This window comes from Bicyclus anynana, chromosome 2 (genome assembly GCF_947172395.1).
Source record: "Bicyclus anynana chromosome 2, ilBicAnyn1.1, whole genome shotgun sequence".
NCBI lineage: Eukaryota > Metazoa > Arthropoda > Insecta > Lepidoptera > Nymphalidae > Bicyclus > Bicyclus anynana.
The window spans coordinates 8,931,674-8,949,942 of record NC_069084.1 but is presented as its reverse complement, the minus strand read 5'-3'; the positions used below and the strand labels follow the sequence as shown (position 1 = coordinate 8,949,942).

At 39.9% G+C, this 18,269-nt stretch overlaps 1 long non-coding RNA gene across 1 annotated transcript; it reads right to left on the bottom strand.

Annotated features, from left to right (window-relative positions):
* Positions 1 to 4,837: 4,837 nt before the first annotated feature.
* LOC128199197 (uncharacterized) lies at positions 4,838 to 8,902 on the bottom strand. Its single transcript, XR_008251862.1, has 2 exons — positions 8,481 to 8,902; positions 4,838 to 5,437 (listed from the first exon to the last, which is right to left on the bottom strand). It is a non-coding gene; the product is annotated as an uncharacterized LOC128199197 (long non-coding RNA).
* Positions 8,903 to 18,269: the final 9,367 nt, after the last annotated feature.

Here is an 18,269-nt window from a genome sequence, read left to right as displayed (position 1 = left end):
AACATCAAATCAACCGAGAAATGTCATGTATTGACGGCTTCCGTACGCGGTGGACATACGGAGGTTCTGGGTCTGATCCCAGGCTGGTCCGATTGAGGTATTCTTAATTGGTCCAGGTCTGGCTGGTGGAAGGCTTTGGTCTTGGCTAGTCACCACTCTGCTGGCAAAGACGTACCGCCAAGCGATTTACCGTTCCGGTACGATGTCGTGTAGAAACCGAAAGGGGTGTGGATTTTCATTCTCCTTCTAACAAGTTAGTCCGCTTCCATCTTAGATTGCATCATCACTTACCATCAAGTGAGATTGTAGTCAAGGGCTAGCAGTAAAAAAAAAGACAATCTGTTTACCGTTTGATATCCACGAAGGGTTGTCAGTAGGTACAGGATTACCAGTGGCGTAGCGTGCCTTGGTGGGGCTCTGTATCAAAATTAGTTGCGAGGGCCCCACAGATAGGGTAAAGAATTCTCAAAAAAAAGACTATAGGCAATTTTTTAAAAAGAATTTTTAAAAAATTGCCTATATGACAGTGTCATATAGGCAATTTTTTAAAAATTCTTTCAGTGTTAGATAGTCCATTTATTGAGACTATAGGCTATATATTATTCCCATATTCCTACGGGAACGGGAACCACGCGGGTGAAACCGCGCGGCGTCAGCTCAATTTCGTATATTTCAACTAACATACGTCAAAAATAGTAAATCAGCCTGCTGATTTCATGGTAAAATGGGACACTAATAAAAAATCGCTTTGGCTAAGTTATTCGTAACTCAGGAGTCCGTAAATATAAAGCTTAATGAGGCGTAAAGAGGCTGACTGCGCGGCATTTACCGCCCCATTTGTTGTTGATATGAGCTTATGACCACAACGCTATCTCTGTGGCACACGTTAGTCACTACTTTAGGCTTGGCTATGTAATAAATGGCTATGCGTCATCAGTGACGTTTATCTCAACGGCCAACCCTAACTAAGGTGCTTTGACTTTAACTACGCTCGAAAGGTAACTTCGGTGATGCAGGAACTTGTGTTACCCACCTCCCAAAAACTCCACCTCAAGAGAGAGAGAGAGAGATTTAACACCGAGAAGTAATAAATCATATATTTAACCGACTTCAAAACAAGGATGAGGTTCTCAATTCGTCGTGTTTTTTTTAATGTTTGTTACCTCATAACTCCGTCATTTATTAACCAATTTTGAAAAATTCTTTTTTTAACTATTTCTAAACACACTAAGCAAAAATCTAGAAATAATATTGATGCTGATCGAATCTATAGTATTTCGCATTTGAGTTAGGTTTCCTATCTACTTCTGTAACTTAAGCTGCCTACAAAAGTTAATATTACACGAAAATATAATATAATATCTGGGACGTCCTCTGAAAAGTATATAAATAGATAGCACGCCATCTTCTTAGAATCACTTATAATAAAAAAAATAATATAATTTTTACGATCGTCAATATATAAAATAGTGTCGGGTTTTTTTTTATTCTTTACAAGTTAGCCCTTGACTATAATCTCACCTGATGGTAAGTGATGATGCAATCTAAGACGGTAGCGGGCTAACTTGTTAGGAGGAGGATGAAAATACAGCGTCTATATTATACATAAGAACGGCTGGTTCAATTTTTATGATCTTAGATTAGTTAGATTTGTCTCCAACCTGTATACCAGAATAACTACTAAAACATTGGAAAAACTCAAGGAAAACGCTGTGACTAAAAATAATTTTCTTTTACATTTTCAAGGAACGGCTATTATAGCAGTTCCTTGAAAATGTTGAAATGTTTCATTTAAACTTTCCAGATAAGGTAATGTCTGATGGTTCCACTAGTTTGTATAAAAAAATTATATCTACAACCCTTTAAATTCTACACTAATATTAATAACAAGCGGACGCCCGCGACTTCGTCCGCCCTTAGACCTCTTTAATCCACCCCTTACAGTAGTATCGCTGTAAAAAAGTAGTAACTACTCCCGTTTTCCCAACATTTACCTTTACTGCTCTGCTCCTATTGATCGTAGCGTGATGAAAAGTATACTATAACCTGCCCTGTATGAAGAATAATTGTACCAAGTTTCGTTAAAAAAATGTAAAAAAGGCTATATACCTTTTATCACCGTATACGGGAACTATGCGGGTGAAATCGTGTGGCGTCTGCTAGTGTCTAATAAATAACAATGGTTTGGGTAACTTGACCAGAGAGAGAACTAGACTCAAATCAAATTTTGGGAGCTAAGTTTAGTGGTAAGTAAGCTCTCCATCGGCCATTTACTTTACCCTTTGTGCCTTGGAGAGAACATTAAGCCGTCCACTGTCCTAAGTATTATTTAGGATTACTGCTAACTGCTTCTTACTATCAATAAATAAATATTACATTACTTAGCCACAGATTATATTAGTTGCCGTATGAAAATATATCTTAATTTATTGTTCGCAAACATGCTTTTTTCGTAAGTAAATTATTATAAAACTTATTATTAACCCCCGACGCAAAAACAAGTTTGACGGGTCTGTCTGTCTGTCAGTCTGTGGAACCATAGCTCCCGCTTTTTTTTTTAAGGGTGACTTTTGTGCGAGTGTTTTAGACATTAGTTAGTTTGATGAAAATCGGTTGAGCCGTTTAAAAGTTGTGGGATTTGAAAGAGGGGTAGAATAACCGAATATCTGCAAATATACTCGAGTGTGGTCTCAAATGAAAGCGCACTGAAAGAGAATATTGATGACTTGATTGATAGTGTACTCGTAATCAATAATTTCATGACCTTCGGGGGTTTTTCAAAAGAAGATGGTCCATTTCAGGTTCACTCTTGTACCCCGAATAATTAAAATTTAAAAAATACAAGGAATTTATTAAAATCTAATTAAGTTAATAAATGTAACTAAATAAAAAGAAATAAATATAATTAAAACCCAAGTTTTTATGTTAAGATGGCGGACTTAAAGCATGACAATTGACAGCAAACGTCAAATCGACTACTTCATTGAAAACGTTATAAATCCGCCATTTTTACCCATACTAGTGTTGCATTTTCAATTTTATGTTATTTAACGGTTTTGATGAATAACGGCGATAAAAGGACAGACAGATAACGATTAGGTAACAACCATAAGAAGACGAACTATACATACGTATAACGTAGATACACCTAGGCGGCCTGCTAAGCTTCTGGAGCGAGCTCGGTTGGAATGACTCCAGCGGGGACTAGCACCAAAAGGACCTACGTACAATGGCCAACCCTAGTGCGGAAAAGGCCCAGGAAAAGAAGAAGAAGAAGAAAGAAGAACGTAGATACAACGAATACAGGTGCATAGTGGTAGCAGCTGGCGAAATCTAGTAATGTAATAAATGTAAACACTTTCGCATCGATGCGACCGAAAGTCAGTAATGAATAAAATTACGATTCAGTGTTACATTTTGGAATATCGGAAGCCGCGGTCGTTTCCACGACCATAATTCCTGCAGTTATACTGCGATATTGTTTTGTCGGCCGTTTTATATTGCATCGCTATTCGGCGTAGTTTTGAATTGTTTCCAAATATTACCGGCTTTATGATGTGTGAAATGATTTGTGCGTAAATTGTGAATAATTGTTTGAATAATAATTATAAGTCTTAGTTAATGTAATAAAAACGCACACACTGTCTAGTGATTTACTTAATCACTAATTTGATCACTCAATTAATTACTTTCACTTAATTGGGTACTGTATCTGCTTAGTACCCTATTGCTATCGCTGTAATACTAGAATGAGCCCCACTGTCACGAGAGGCTTGTATTTATAGACTAGTCACAGCAATAGTTGGTATATTGACATCGTGTTCGTCACGTGTCACAGACTGTATCCGGCTGTCAGAAAATTGATAATATCCGGTAACAATACTGAGTTATTTTATGTCAACAGCCTACTTGACATGCAATCTTATATACTACAGTAAAGAACAACAAAAAAATCCTAAACGTTTCACCGCGGCTCATTGCCTCGACTAACTCATCTGGCTTATTTTTTAAAGGCACAATTGATCATCCTGGCTCTTCAACGTGGAAATGCAGTCAGTATTCTTACCACCGTTACCATCGATCGAAAAACAGTAAAATATTTTTCAAGTCACAGAATGCGCTTGTTGCATACTAAGTTAAGATGTGCGTGCACGTCTTTGAGTAATGACATAACATTGTGCGTTCTTTAATATGAAGGGGCCTATCTAACGATTTATATCGATGACCGTTACCTTATCCACGTAGCCCGTACGCATGATTTTTATATCCAATTAGGATTAGTTAGCATATTTTATCCTATTGTGTCTATTTTTTTTTTAAGAATTTGTTAGAAGAAAGAACACCCAAATATTTTTATAGATACTGAAGTCAGATATGATTCATATCAGCAAATATTAGCTAATGAAGTAGTACCAAAGGTTTGATTTAAATGTTTTATCATGGTTATACCTATCGATGTCATCGACGAAATGTTATTTGTCAATGTACATATCCTATAACGGAACCAATCAATTTAGATTGACAATCAGAGCGTGAATGAATACGTTAATAGTTTTCACAGTAAAACTATACTGAAATGGAATGTATTTATCGAAATTTCAATAAATTATTACAAGGGATACGTTGTACGTTTACCTAAAATGAACCATTTTTTAATTCTTCCAAAGTTTAAAGACGCATTTGATAAGATATTTTTTAAATGTGGCAATTGAAAATGTATTTTTTTTTAAACTGACATTCCTTTTTCTCAGGCCTTGGTATAATACTACAACCAAATTCAAACTGTTGGTGAATTAGTGGATGAGTGGCAGCGTAGATTAATAAAAAGCAGCTTAGATTGTTACAGTAGTTGTACTAGTTTCTTTACATCTTTGGTTAATTAAAAAACAGACATGTTGGTGAAAAATTTTGACAATGGAAAAACGACGCGTACACCGAAGAGACAAGACCGAAACGCGCGGGCACAGATTAATACTTCACAGACCCATAATACATGTAATGTCAGTTAGACGGAGAATTTTGATTGACACCAACACAGAGCGCGAGCGCGAACATCCTCCGGCCCTTGAAATGAAGTTTTCAAGCTGAATCGTCACTTGGCAGCAGGCTTAGGCGATTGAGAGCACGTCTTATGGTCCCCTGGGCGGTAGCGACGTCGGCCACACGTGGTATGCCATCTGATCCAGGGTATAGCCTCGCCACTCTCCCCAGCTGCCAGCAGAGCGGTGGAGCATTAGGCTCCTTTATTAATACAAGATCATCCACCTTCAGATTAGTGCATTTGGTGCGCCACTTCACTCGCTGCTGTAGCTCGGCCACATATTCACTGGACCATCTTCTCCAAAAGTGTTGCCTGGCTCTCTCTAGACGTTGATATCGGTCCAAGCGGCTCTCCTTGACTTCGGCAAATGATGGGCCTGGTAGTGAACTAAGAGGTCTGCCAATTAGAAAGTGTCCCGGGGTTAGGCATTGGAGATCATTAGGAGAAGAGCTGAGAGGACAGAGGGGTCGGCTATTTAGGATGGCTTCAACCTGAGCAAATAGCGAGGATAGTTCCTCGAAGGTCAAATGCGCATTACCCATTACTCTATTTAAATGAAATTTAGCACTTTTTATTCCGGCTTCCCATAAACCGCCAAAATGAGGAGCGTATGCAGGAGAGAACTTAAATTCTATGTTTAACTTGGATGTAAAATCAACAACAGAGTTTTCATACTCCTTAGATGTCAAAAAACTTGTTATTTCACGCGCAGCACCTACATAATTACGGCCCTGATCACTCAGAAGAATATGTGGGATTCCCCTGCGCGAAATCATGCGTCTTAGACTTAAAATATAGGCTTTAGTAGAGAGTTCGCTAACGGCTTCTAGATGCACACACTTATATGTGAAGCATACAAAAATGCACAAATAACATTTACTAATCTTAGCACCCCTACCTTTACGATCAGTAATCAAAAAGGGTCCAGCAAAGTCGGTACCTACTACACTGAAGGGAAAGCTATTTGTGAGACGGTCTTTGGGCAAATTGCCCATGATATTGGTCATAGTCTCTCCTCTGAATCGCCGGCATTTAATACAGCTTCTAGTGGTATTTCTCGCTAGGTTCCTCCCACCTATTGGCCAAAAACGATTTCTAATAGAGGCCAGTAGGTGGGAGGGACCAGCATGCATCAAACGAACATGCTCATATTGAAACAAGATTTTTGTGAGGTGACTACTAGCCTGTAGTAAGATCGGATGTTTTTTATCATAGTCAAAGTCAGACAAGACCAGACGGCCTCCTACTCTCAATATGCCATCAACATCAATAAATGGATTAAGAGAAGACAAAATAGATTTTGGTTTAAGTGGTTCTTTGTTGGATAGTAAGATCAACTCGCTCTGAAAGGATTCCTTTTGTGATATCTTTATCAACAGACGCAAAGAGTTCTCACATTCGGAGGCCTGCAGAGGACCTGTAAATTTATCATTGGGATTTCTTGAATTGTGGATAAAACGTAGCAACCATGCATAGGCGCGTTGTAGGTATGTGAATCTAGAAATATTGGTAATGTTAAAAAATTAATCATTAGACTTTTCAACCATATGAACCTTAAGCTCGGGTAACTCTACCATACTTTTGTTATGATCTTGTGAAGGCCAAGATTCCTCTGACCCTAACAAGAAATCAGGCCCGTGCCACCATAGTGGGCAAGGGCTTATGTTGGAGGGATCCACACCACGTGACACTAGATCTGCAGGATTTTGAGTTGTAGGGACGTAACGCCACAAACTAGAGTCTGACACTTCCTGAATTGCTGTTACTCTATTGGCCACAAACGTTTTTGCTGATTTAGATGTCTGTAGCCATCCCAGAACAACTTTGGAGTCTGTCCAATACACATGGCGATCAATTCGGCATCGCAAAGCCTGAGTAACTGAGTTAGAGAGATCTGAGCTTAAAAGAGCCCCACAAAGCTCTAAGCGGGGGATAGTCTGCCGTTTTATAGGGCTTACTCTTGATTTAGCACAAAGTAGACGAACCTGAACCTCACCTTTAGCATTGCAAGACTTAAGATAAATACAACAACCATATGCAAGCTCAGATGCATCACAGAAGCTATGCATTTCGATTCGAATGGGATTCTCGATTAAAACTTGTCTAGAAATTGATAGATTGGTAATATTTTGAAAACCTTTTACAAATGTACGCCACTCGGACTCAATGTGAAGTGGAACCTTATCATCCCATCCAAGCTTTGTTTCTGACCAAAGCCTTTGGATGATGATCTTGGGTTTTATGGTGCAAAGAGAAAGAAGACCAAGAGGGTCAAAAACCTTGAAGGTGCAAGACAGAATGGTTCTCTTTGTAATTACGCCTGGATCCGAAAACTTAATAGGGAAATTAAGTCGGTCAGACGACGACGTCCAACTTATTCCTAATGTGCTAGCAGCATTACTAATGGAAAGGTCACCTTGCGCGTTAGACAAGGATGAATTTAGTAACGCAGTAGAATTGGAGCGATATTTCCTTAGGTGAAAGCCTCCAGCTGCAAGAGCCCCACTAACAGATTGTTGTACATGAATCAAATCCTCCTCGGTCTGAGCTCCTGTCAACAGATCATCCACATAGAAATCACTTTTAATTATGTCGGCAATCCTAGCCTCAGCACACTCCTGGCCACACTGCCATAGACAACGTGTGCTGAGAAAGCTGGAGCTAGCAAAGCCATACGTAACTGTATTCAATTGTAATGTTTGCAAAGGCTGTGTTGGGTGTTCCCTCCACAGAATTAGCTGCAGGTCGCGATCTGATTCATGTACAATGATGCTCCTGTACATCTTCTCTATGTCTGCTGCTAGTACATATTTATATTGGCGAAAACGAACTAATATATTGAATAATGAATCTTGAACATTAGGTCCAACCATTTGGAGGTCATTGACCGAGAATCCAGAAGTTGTACGGGCAGAAGCATCGTATACAACCCTGATCTTGGTTGATTCGGAATCTAGTTTCAAAACTGGTAGATGAGGAATATAGTAAGCTGTATCAGGTGGGATTTCATTATACACAGATAAATGTCCTAGGTCTGCATATTCCCTCATGAACTCGACATACAACTTTTTTAGTAAAGGTTGCTTAATGAATCGCTTTTCAAGTCTAAAGAATCTTTGCTCGGCTAGTGTGTAGGAGTTCCCTAGACAATCTCTATTGCAACGAAGCGGGATTCTCACCCTGAATTGACCATTGTCATGGCGGCGGGTAGTCTCAAGGAAGTGCTGTTCACACAGTCTTTCTTCCTCAGTATAGCTTGGCTTAGATGGGACCTTTTCAAGTTCCCAGAACTTAGAAATTTGATTAGATAGGTCATCATCACTGCAAGCCAGATTGCAGTGGATGGTTTTGGATGTCTTAGACACAGATGGAACAATACCTATAGGGCCTCCTATTAGCCACCCTAGTAGAGAGCTGCGTAAAGTAGGGCAATGCTCACCAAGGGAATGATGCTCGGTACCTATGATACTCCAAAATAGTTCTGCACCCAGGATCATGTCTGGTTCAGAAGGTATATTGAACGTTGGATCCGCCAACTGGAAATTAGAAATATTGAAATGGTTTATATCAAATGTAACTTTAGGTATATTGCCAGTGAGTTTAGGCAGGACAAGACAGGTAGTAGTCGTAGAAAAGTCACTGCATTTTGACTGAATGCGCACTGAGCAACGTTGTGTATTAACATTTAGCTTTTGGCCGCCTATACCCATAATCTTGGTTGTAGTGCTCTGAGAAGCCAACCTGAGCTTTGTTTTCACTGATGCTGACAAAAATGAACATTGGCTCCCACTGTCAAGAAGAGCTCGCACTACCATTCTTTCATTAGTGGAGGGGTTGATCACATTTACCATGGCAGTGCACAGCAATACCTCAGTTGAAGACAAGGACGACATAGAGACTGTTTCAACAGGAGCGCTCGGCTCATCCACCGACTCAGGGACATGTATAAGGGTGTTGTGGCGCTGCCTACAGATCTTGCAGCCACCTGGCAGCCGACAGTGCTCAACATTGCAGTTGTTGCGAAGACAGTTTCTGCACAAATTTAAAGAGGATACTAGAGATAGCCTGTCCCGTATAGATTTAGCTTTGAATGCTAGACACTCATAGACTCGGTGGTTGCCCTTGCATACCGAGCATGCAATGGCTTTTGTACTAGAAGACGTTGTGGCAAATGATTTAGATGTTTGGAACTTGTGTTTTGGAGAGCACGGCATATCCGCACTGGAGCTGCGTCTGATATTCTTATTTTTATTGATAGTCTCAAATACATCAGCCCGATTTCTCAAAAACTCAAAGAAATCATGCAATGTAGGCAAGTCCCTTATATTACTCCTACACTCCTCCCATTTGAGAGCTGTGGTAGCATCCAGTTTCTGAGAAACTATGAAGATTATGATCATGTCCCAGCTCTCGGTGGGCAACCCTAGTGTGTGGAGGGCACGTAGATTTTTTGAGATATGGTCTATAATAAATCTTAAGGATTTTTCAGATTCCCTAACCGTATCAATGTTAAATAAAGCCTTTAAGTGATTATTTATTAGTTGACGTTTATTATCATATCGTTCGCAGAGAAGCTGCCATGCCTTGACATAATTTTTATCCACGACTTCCAAGTTACTTATTACACGGGCGGCCTCTCCCTCTAAATAGGAATTTAAATAATAAAACTTATGGACATCTTTAATTTTGTTATTATCATGAACTAGGGATGTAAAAATATCTTTGAACTCCAACCACTTATAATATGAACCGTCAAATTTAGTAATTTGTATGGTAGGCAACTTAAATCCCAACAATGATCTGTCCCTATCATCCTCATTAGAGCAGCAAGAGTGCGAGGATTTCCTTGGTGAGGAGTTGTCAGCAATTAATTGTTGGGCAGTAGCAATACAGTAACAGAAATCTTGTTCAAGAATATCTCTAATATTTAATTCGACTTCTTGGCTGTCCACATTTAAAATCTCAATCTGAGTTTGCAATTCATCAAACTCAGTGAATAATCCCTCAAATCTACTTAATTTAATTGATAGCTTACTGATTTCTACTTGTGGGATAGATTTTGAATTACTCAAAATCTCCAAAGTATTTTTAAATTTAGTGAGACGACCTTTAAATGAGCTACGCTTTGACGTTAGTTCTCTAAGGGCAGTATCAAAACTCTCTTTTTCCATTTTAAATGATAAATAAAGTCAACGTTACGGTAGGTACGCTCCTCGTTTCTGGCGATAAACTCGGCGGTCAAGGTTATGAAGCTGATAGTTGACAGCTGAAGTCGCTGCAGGCTCTCGCCGTCGAGCGCGCAGTTAGACGCGAGGCGTGGAGAAGCCGCTGAAATAGATTGTTTGTGCTGGGCTGTATTACAAGTTCAATGACCTTTGGACTAGGTTAAGTTTACGACAAAGTTAAGGTTACTTAAAAACGCTCGCGAAAAGCACGTGGTTGAAAATACTAGTCACTTGAGACCTTCGGAACAATTGTTGCAACAGTTAGAGCCGGGAACACAGGCGAGAAAAGGATTGATGAGGAACGGGCTCACTTTATCGCTGGGATCGCCGTCGAGCACCGCCGTCGCTCCTTTTTTCTTTGTCTTGATCTTGATCCGGCCGAAGCGCAGTTTATCCAAAGATTGCAAGTCGTGTATCACGGTCGCCAATTTTGTTGGTGAATTAGTGGATGAGTGGCAGCGTAGATTAATAAAAAGCAGCTTAGATTGTTACAGTAGTTGTACTAGTTTCTTTACATCTTTGGTTAATTAAAAAACAGACATGTTGGTGAAAAATTTTGACAATGGAAAAACGACGCGTACACCGAAGAGACAAGACCGAAACGCGCGGGCACAGATTAATACTTCACAGACCCATAATACATGTAATGTCAGTTAGACGGAGAATTTTGATTGACACCAACACAGAGCGCGAGCGCGAACAAAACCGTCTTCCGAAAATGGAATATCTATAACAGGTTCACTTTTTTTATTCTTTACAAGTTAACCCTTGACTACAATCTCACCTGATGGTAAGTGATGCATTCTAAGATGGAAGCGGGCTAACTTGTTAGGAGGAGGATGAAAATCCACACTCCTTTCGTTTCCTACATGATATCGTACCGGAACGCTAAATCGCTTGGCGGTACGTATTTGCCGGTAGGGTGGTAACTAGCCACGGCCGAAGCCTCCCACCAGTCAGACCTGGAACAATTCAGAAAATCTCAATCTGCCCAGCTGGGGATCGAACCCGGGACCTCCGTTTTATTAGCACTTAGATGTACCTACAAGCTTATACGCCTCAATAGTTTTGGAATATCATAATTATAAGCCCATTTTAAGGGCCAGATCAGATCTCCCTCCTTCTAGGAAAGGAGAAATGGAGCTTTGACCCACTACGCTTCTCCAATACTGCTGGACGGGCTTAGGATAATAATAGATGGCAGGATTTGCTATCTGAGGCACGTAGATGTAACACCACCGATTTAAACACTTCGGGCTGAGAAGAAAGAAAAATTCAGTATTTCACTGCTCTACCCGGGACTCAAACCTAGAACCTTGTTATCCTAAGCCACATACACTGAACAAACGAGGAACGAGGAGATTGACAACTAACAAGTGCCGAAGTCATAAATATAAAACCCTACTTTAGACCGAGTTGGAAATCGAACCTATGGACCTCTACAACGATTTCCTAACTGCTGAAAGGTCGATGTCTCTGTAATGATTTATTGAGACGATACCGAAGATGTAATACGTGTATCCCAGTTCCGCAATTTCCCGAGACACGGTTCATCGGAAATCGAAAGACAGACGGGACATCCTAAATTTCTCGTATATGTACAGGATTCTGAAGCGGAAGCATTTACTGTGAGGTTATATCTAGAGTTTAACCCTAGATCAATAACCTTCTTCAATGCTTACTACTAACTTTCGTCGTTTTGACTACTATATGAGTACTTCTTTACTAATCATCTATCCATCCAACAGTGACCCTTAACCAACATGGTTAAGGGGTCACTGTTGAGCACGAGTCTCCTCTCAAGAGGGGTTAGGCTAATAGTCTCCCTGTGACTCGCTTGATTTCGTCAGTTCACCTGGTGGGGGGTCGGCCAATACTGCGCTTACTAGTGCGGGGTCGCCATTCCAGCACTTTGGGATTTGGGCTTTGGGATTCCAGATCTTTTCGTCGTAGTGTAGTCAACTCGCATTGGGCCAGCGTGATGGACAATTGATCTAACCCCTCTCATTCTGAGAGGAGACTCGAGCTCAGCAGTGAGCTATATATTACTATTAAAAATTAATTCGAGGCCTGAGGTGTCACACCACTAACTTCTAAAAGATTAAAAAAAATTTTGGAGGAAGGAAAAGCTTAGTACTTCCTAGCCTGAAATCAAACCCAGGACCTCTCGATCCAAAGCCACATAGATAAACCACTGGATCAACGAGGTAATACGTAATGTAATGAGTTGTGAAGTATAATACAAATTTAGGAAACGCTTTTGTACTAATTACGTATAATGTTTGGTGCATAATTAATAGTTTTCCGATCCATTGGAGCTTTTGATAATATCATAAAACGTAGTCGATTATTTGCTGTGAATGATCAATTCTAATACATACAATAGGCGGCAATTTATAGTGAAGTTAACTAAAATAATTTTCCTATTAATATTATAAATGTGTTTCTTTCTAAGTCAAAGTCAAAAGTCGAAATTAATTTATTTCAATTAGGCTTAGTTTACAAGCACTTTTGAAAGGTCAAGATTATGTCATAATTTATTTTAATTTAATGGTGGTAATAATAGTCGAAAACTTAAAACTAAAGTTACGAGGGTTCCAAACGCGCCTTGGTCCGAGAAGAGCCCACAACAAACTCAGCCAAGGTTTTTTTTTGTTTACCACCATTTTACAAACTTATTTAAAACTAAGCACACAGTCGTATATTACAGTTTAACGCCAAGCTTTTTATCATTAATATAATCATTAACACTATAATAAGCCTTTCCCTAATAGTTAGGTAGGTATAAAATCGAAGCTAAAGATTTTTTTTTGAAGAAACCTGGGCACATCGTTTGGAGAGTTTCAAAGTCAAAGTCTAAATTTATTTATTTCAATTAGGCTCAGAGCCAGTCCACACGGCGCTTTGCGTCGTCGCAACGCAAATATTTTGACGCATTGCCGGCCGCACGTAACGCTAACGAGTAACTAGTAACGCTGTGATGGCATTATCGTAACGTTCCGTCGTCGCAATGGCGACGCACAGTTGTAGCAAGCATTTTGTAAGCACATCGCAAAGTCAGTCTATAGAATGTATGGATCGGAGCTTGCGTGTATACTCCAATGTAAATCGCAATGAGTGCACCCTCGCCCGCTTCGTCTCGGGAGTAGCAGCTTTGTCGTGTGAGCGTTGCGTTGACGCATGCATCGTGTGAACACTATGATTATTAGTATGTAAAACGACGGAGCGTTAGCGCTGCGTCGATGGAACGTTGACGCAACGCACTGTGTGTACTGGAGATCAATTCTTGTATATACTAATATTATAAAGTGGAAAACTTTGTTTGTATGTTTGTTTGTTTGTAATGAATAGGCTCAAAAACTACTGGACCAATTTTAAAATTCTTTCACCATTCGAATGCTACATTATCCACAAGTAACATAGGTTAAATTTTATTTAGGAAAAAATAGGGTTCCGTAGGATATTTGGTTTTTTTGGACACAAGGTGTAAAAAATCAACTAGAAAATTAACTTATTTTGCGTACGCTGCCTAAACTATAAAAGATAGAACCATAAAATGTTCTAATTAATTATAGATCTTATAAATATCTACAAAAATTCTGCGACACACTATACCTATCTATGTCGAGTGAGGCACAACAATCATTTTTTTATTTAAGGTATGTAGGGTAGGGCTAGTTGAAAGTTTACATCGAGTTTCACGCGGACGAAGTCGCGGGCGTTCTTTATACTCGTCGGTGTAATATTGGCCTATAACAAGTTATAATACAATTTGAACTTTATTTTTATGTTAAATAAAAAATAAAATGTCAATAACAACGACGTTGCCATGGAAACGAGTGATGTCCCATTGACACCTAAGCCCATCGCTGTAACTATACAGAATGCAGGGGCGGCTTTTTAGTTTACAAGCATTTTAAACGTCAAGTTATGTTACAATTTATAGGTGATAATTAGAGACGAAAACTTAAAATTAAAGTCCATGACAGGCATAAAAACAATTTTTGTCTTTCACGCTTAGACCCAGAGCTTGCGATAGCCAGACACACTTCATTTTAGGATGGCCAAAAGTTAAACTAGCGAAACGAAAAGCCTCTGGCGTGCTTGGAATATGATTTCTAATAATTATTATGCTAAGGAAAATATTAAAAAAACAACATAGACTCGACTTGAGAACCTCAATTCCTCCTTTTTTGAAGTCAGTTAAAAATACGCTTTATACTTTGAAAATGAAGATAGCAGATTTCAGCCGTGGCTGTTACCTCAAGCAAAATCTTACCGCTAAGCGATTTCGCGTTCCGGTACGATGCCGCGTAGAGACCGTTAAGCCCGCTTCCATCTTAGTCTTAGAGTCATATCTCAGAATGAGAGGGCTAAGTCCACAGTGCTGGCCCAAGGCGGATTGGTAGACTTGACACACGCAAAGAATTAGGAAAACTCTCTGGTATGCAGGTTTTTTCACGATGTTTTCCTTCACCGTTTGAGACACGTGACATTTAATTTCTTAAAATGCACACAACCGAAAAGTTGGAGGTGCATGCTCCGGGTCGGATTCGAACCCACACCCTCCAGAATCGGAGGCAGAGGTCATATCCACTGGGCTATCATGCTCTTATACGTATATATCGTACGAGAATAAATAGATATTCATATTACAAAATGGTGAAGGTGATCTCTAGGCTGCTGCTCTTCAGGCTTGAATGGCGGTCGAAATGGTAATTCCAGGCAGAATATATCCCGCGCACGTTTGTCGCGCAGCTAGCAAATCGCATTCTATATTTGAAAGGCGTTTTTACAAGGTGAAACAGCCAGTTCTACGCTATGCAAACTTCTTCGCTCACCATACGTACGTCTTTACCAATAGGGTTGTAACTAGCCACAGATGTTCTAGGATGGGAGTACTGACAAACATTTCCTTCGGGAGCCCTCCTAAAATGCGGAATGTCTGGCTATCATAAGCTCTCGGTCCAACTGATTTCATTGTCCTCCATACACGCGAGTACCGAGACACGCAAGCATTCAGCGGAGCGGCTAACGGCGCGGCGTGCGTGGCTGAGATAGCGCTGTTGTTCCAACAGCAGCTAATGGGGTGGCAAAGTGCCGCGCAGCCTTTTGTCGCCTCATTTACCATAATATTTACACTTTACAAACTCCCTACAAACTATGAAAACTGTCTTATAAGTGTTTAATAGCAGCAAAGTTTGCATTGAGTTCCTTTTGTTCGTGTTCCACTTTTTAGTGAGTATTAGTGAAGACCAATATGGAGCCGTGATACCTCTGCCTCCGATTCCGGAGGGTGTGGGCTCGAATCCTGTCCAGGGCATGCACCTCCAACTTTTCAGTTGTGTGCATTTTAAGAAATTAAATATCACATGTCTAAAACGGTGAAGGAAAACATCGTGAGGAAACCTGCATACCAGAGAATTTTCTCAATTATCTGCGTGTGTGAAGTCTGCCAATCCGCATTGGGGCAGCGTGGTGGACTATTAGCCTAACCCCTCTCATTCTGAGATGAGACTCGAGGTCAGCAGTGAGCCGAATATGGGTTGATAACTACGAATATATGCCAATTTCCTTTAGAACTTTATGTTTGAATTAGAATATTGTAATCGTATTTTTGAATTACTAAGTGAAAACTTAGGGGGGACGACGAGGGGTCACCAAGGCTGTAAAAAGTGAAAATTGGGTCGCGTTACTATGCGTGGGTACGTTACTTTATTATATCAAAACTGCTTCGTTGGCCTAGTGGTTGGCTTTGTGGATTTGGATCGCAGGGCCCAGAGTTCGAGTCTTAGGTCTTTGTAAAGTATTCAGCTTTTCTTTCTTCTAAGACATTTTCAGTGTACTTTATTGAGTTCGGAAGTTTATGGTGTTACACCGCAGTGCTTCGGAGAACACGTTAGCCAGTAAGTAACGGACATTATTGTTAACATATACTAATGATTGTTAATGGCAGGCGTCCACTGATTCGCATCATACGTATCGGAAGCATCGCGTATGACGCGGAACAGTGGACGCGCCAAATATTATCACCTTCATTCAACTTTATTCGCCCTCATGGCGTTGGAAATAGACCTTCATTCAACTTCATACTGGGTTTCAACGCATCGCTTTTTTAACTCTCGTGCGAATAAGGCCTACGTAATAATTGGAGAGAAGTGTGCTGTGCCTAACCTCCAATTCCTGTAACGAGGGAGATAGAGCCCTGGCAGTTAAGACTGACTGAAAAATTATGATGTTAAGAAAATGTCATGTTGTGTATAATAGTTGAACGTTTGGATAAAACTTAGAACAGGGATAAATACAGTCTGGAATATCACTTAGACTTTATGCAAATACATACACGGTAAGGATCTTAAATGAAACCCTGGGACATAACCTGTAGAGGAGAAATAATCGCATAAACACGCGAGAACAAATAAATACATTAGAAGAAGAATAAGAAGACGTAGAAGAAGAAGAAGAAGATGAAGAAGAAGACGAAGAAGAAGAAGAAGAAATATATTTTAATGTACACTAAAAACAAAAACAAATAATAACTTATAATACGACTTAGAAACTAATGCACAATTGGCGGTCATATCGCTAAAGAGCGATCTCTTTTAGACAACTGAGGAAGAGAATAATAGTACAGATTCGGGTATAGCTTTATATTTTTGAGTTTGTTGTGGGCTCTTCTCAGACCAAGGCACGTTTGGAACCCTCGTAACTTTAATTTAAAGTTGTCGAATAATTATTATCACCATTATCTTAAGTTTAATATTATTACCTGACGTTTCGAAAGAGCTTGTAAACTAAGCCTATTTGAAATAAATGAATTTTGACTTTTGACTTTATTCATTGGCGGTGTGATATCTTATCTATGTGAATAAATACAATATTTATTATAACATATATTTGATAAAATAAACATTGTAATGAATCTGTAAATAATTGTATGTAAACATTCCTGTAATTTAATAAATTGCGTTGAAACACCTTTGTTCATTTAATTATTAATTTGTTTGTTTTAAAATATCAGCAACAGCAAACTCATCGTCATTTGCATGCTTTCAATGCTTTGTATAGAACTTTCAGCGCTAACTTTACTAGTCGCATTGAGCCATGACTCCTCGACTTTATACTTGTTTGTAACCTGAAAGTAGTCAATTGAAGTAATTTTCATATTATTTTTAAATAAACTACGTATTTGCTAAATAAATAAGTTCTATCTTATATAAAAAAACCTAAAATAAAAGATTTTAACGAATCAAGAAGCTCTTTTGAAGGTGTAAAGGTTTTTTATTTCATAGTAAAATTCTTACTGAAAAAGCATTGATGCCTATTGTAACGGTCCACTTCCCTGTTTATAGGAGAGGGGTTGTGGAGCTTAGACCTACCACACTGCTCCAATGCAGGTCGGTGGGCTTAAAATAGGCTATTGATGACATTGATGTGGGTTCAACTACAAAGTTAGAGCGGGAGCACACGAGCGGTGCGGCGCCGCAACGTTGTTATGTCGCAGCGGCGTCGTAGCTGCGTTAGACAGTCTGTTAATAAAGTAATGTCGTGACGCATAAATAACAGAGAGCAGGGGCAAACGATGCGTTGCGGCGGCGGTGTGGTGACTTAGCGGTGTCACTGCGTCGTCTTACATAGAAATATCTGTGGCATGTCACACGATGCATGTCACCGGACTTGTAAACACCGAGACAAGTCAGGGAGGGGTGAATGCGTTGCGACGTCGGAGCGGCACCGCTCAGTTGTTTATGCGTCTGTCTGTTAATATCTGTTAACAGACTGTCTAACGCTGCCACGGCGTCGCTGCGACTTAACAACGTTACGGCGCCGCACTGCTCGTGTGCCTCCGCTCTTTTACTTAGCTAAGGGTAATATGTCGTTATGACTGAGTCATTAAGGTGCATATTCGGCTCACTGCTGAGCTCAAGTCTCCTCTCAGAATGAGAGGGGTTAGGCCAATAGTCCACCACGCTGACCCAATGCGGATTGGCAGACTTCACACA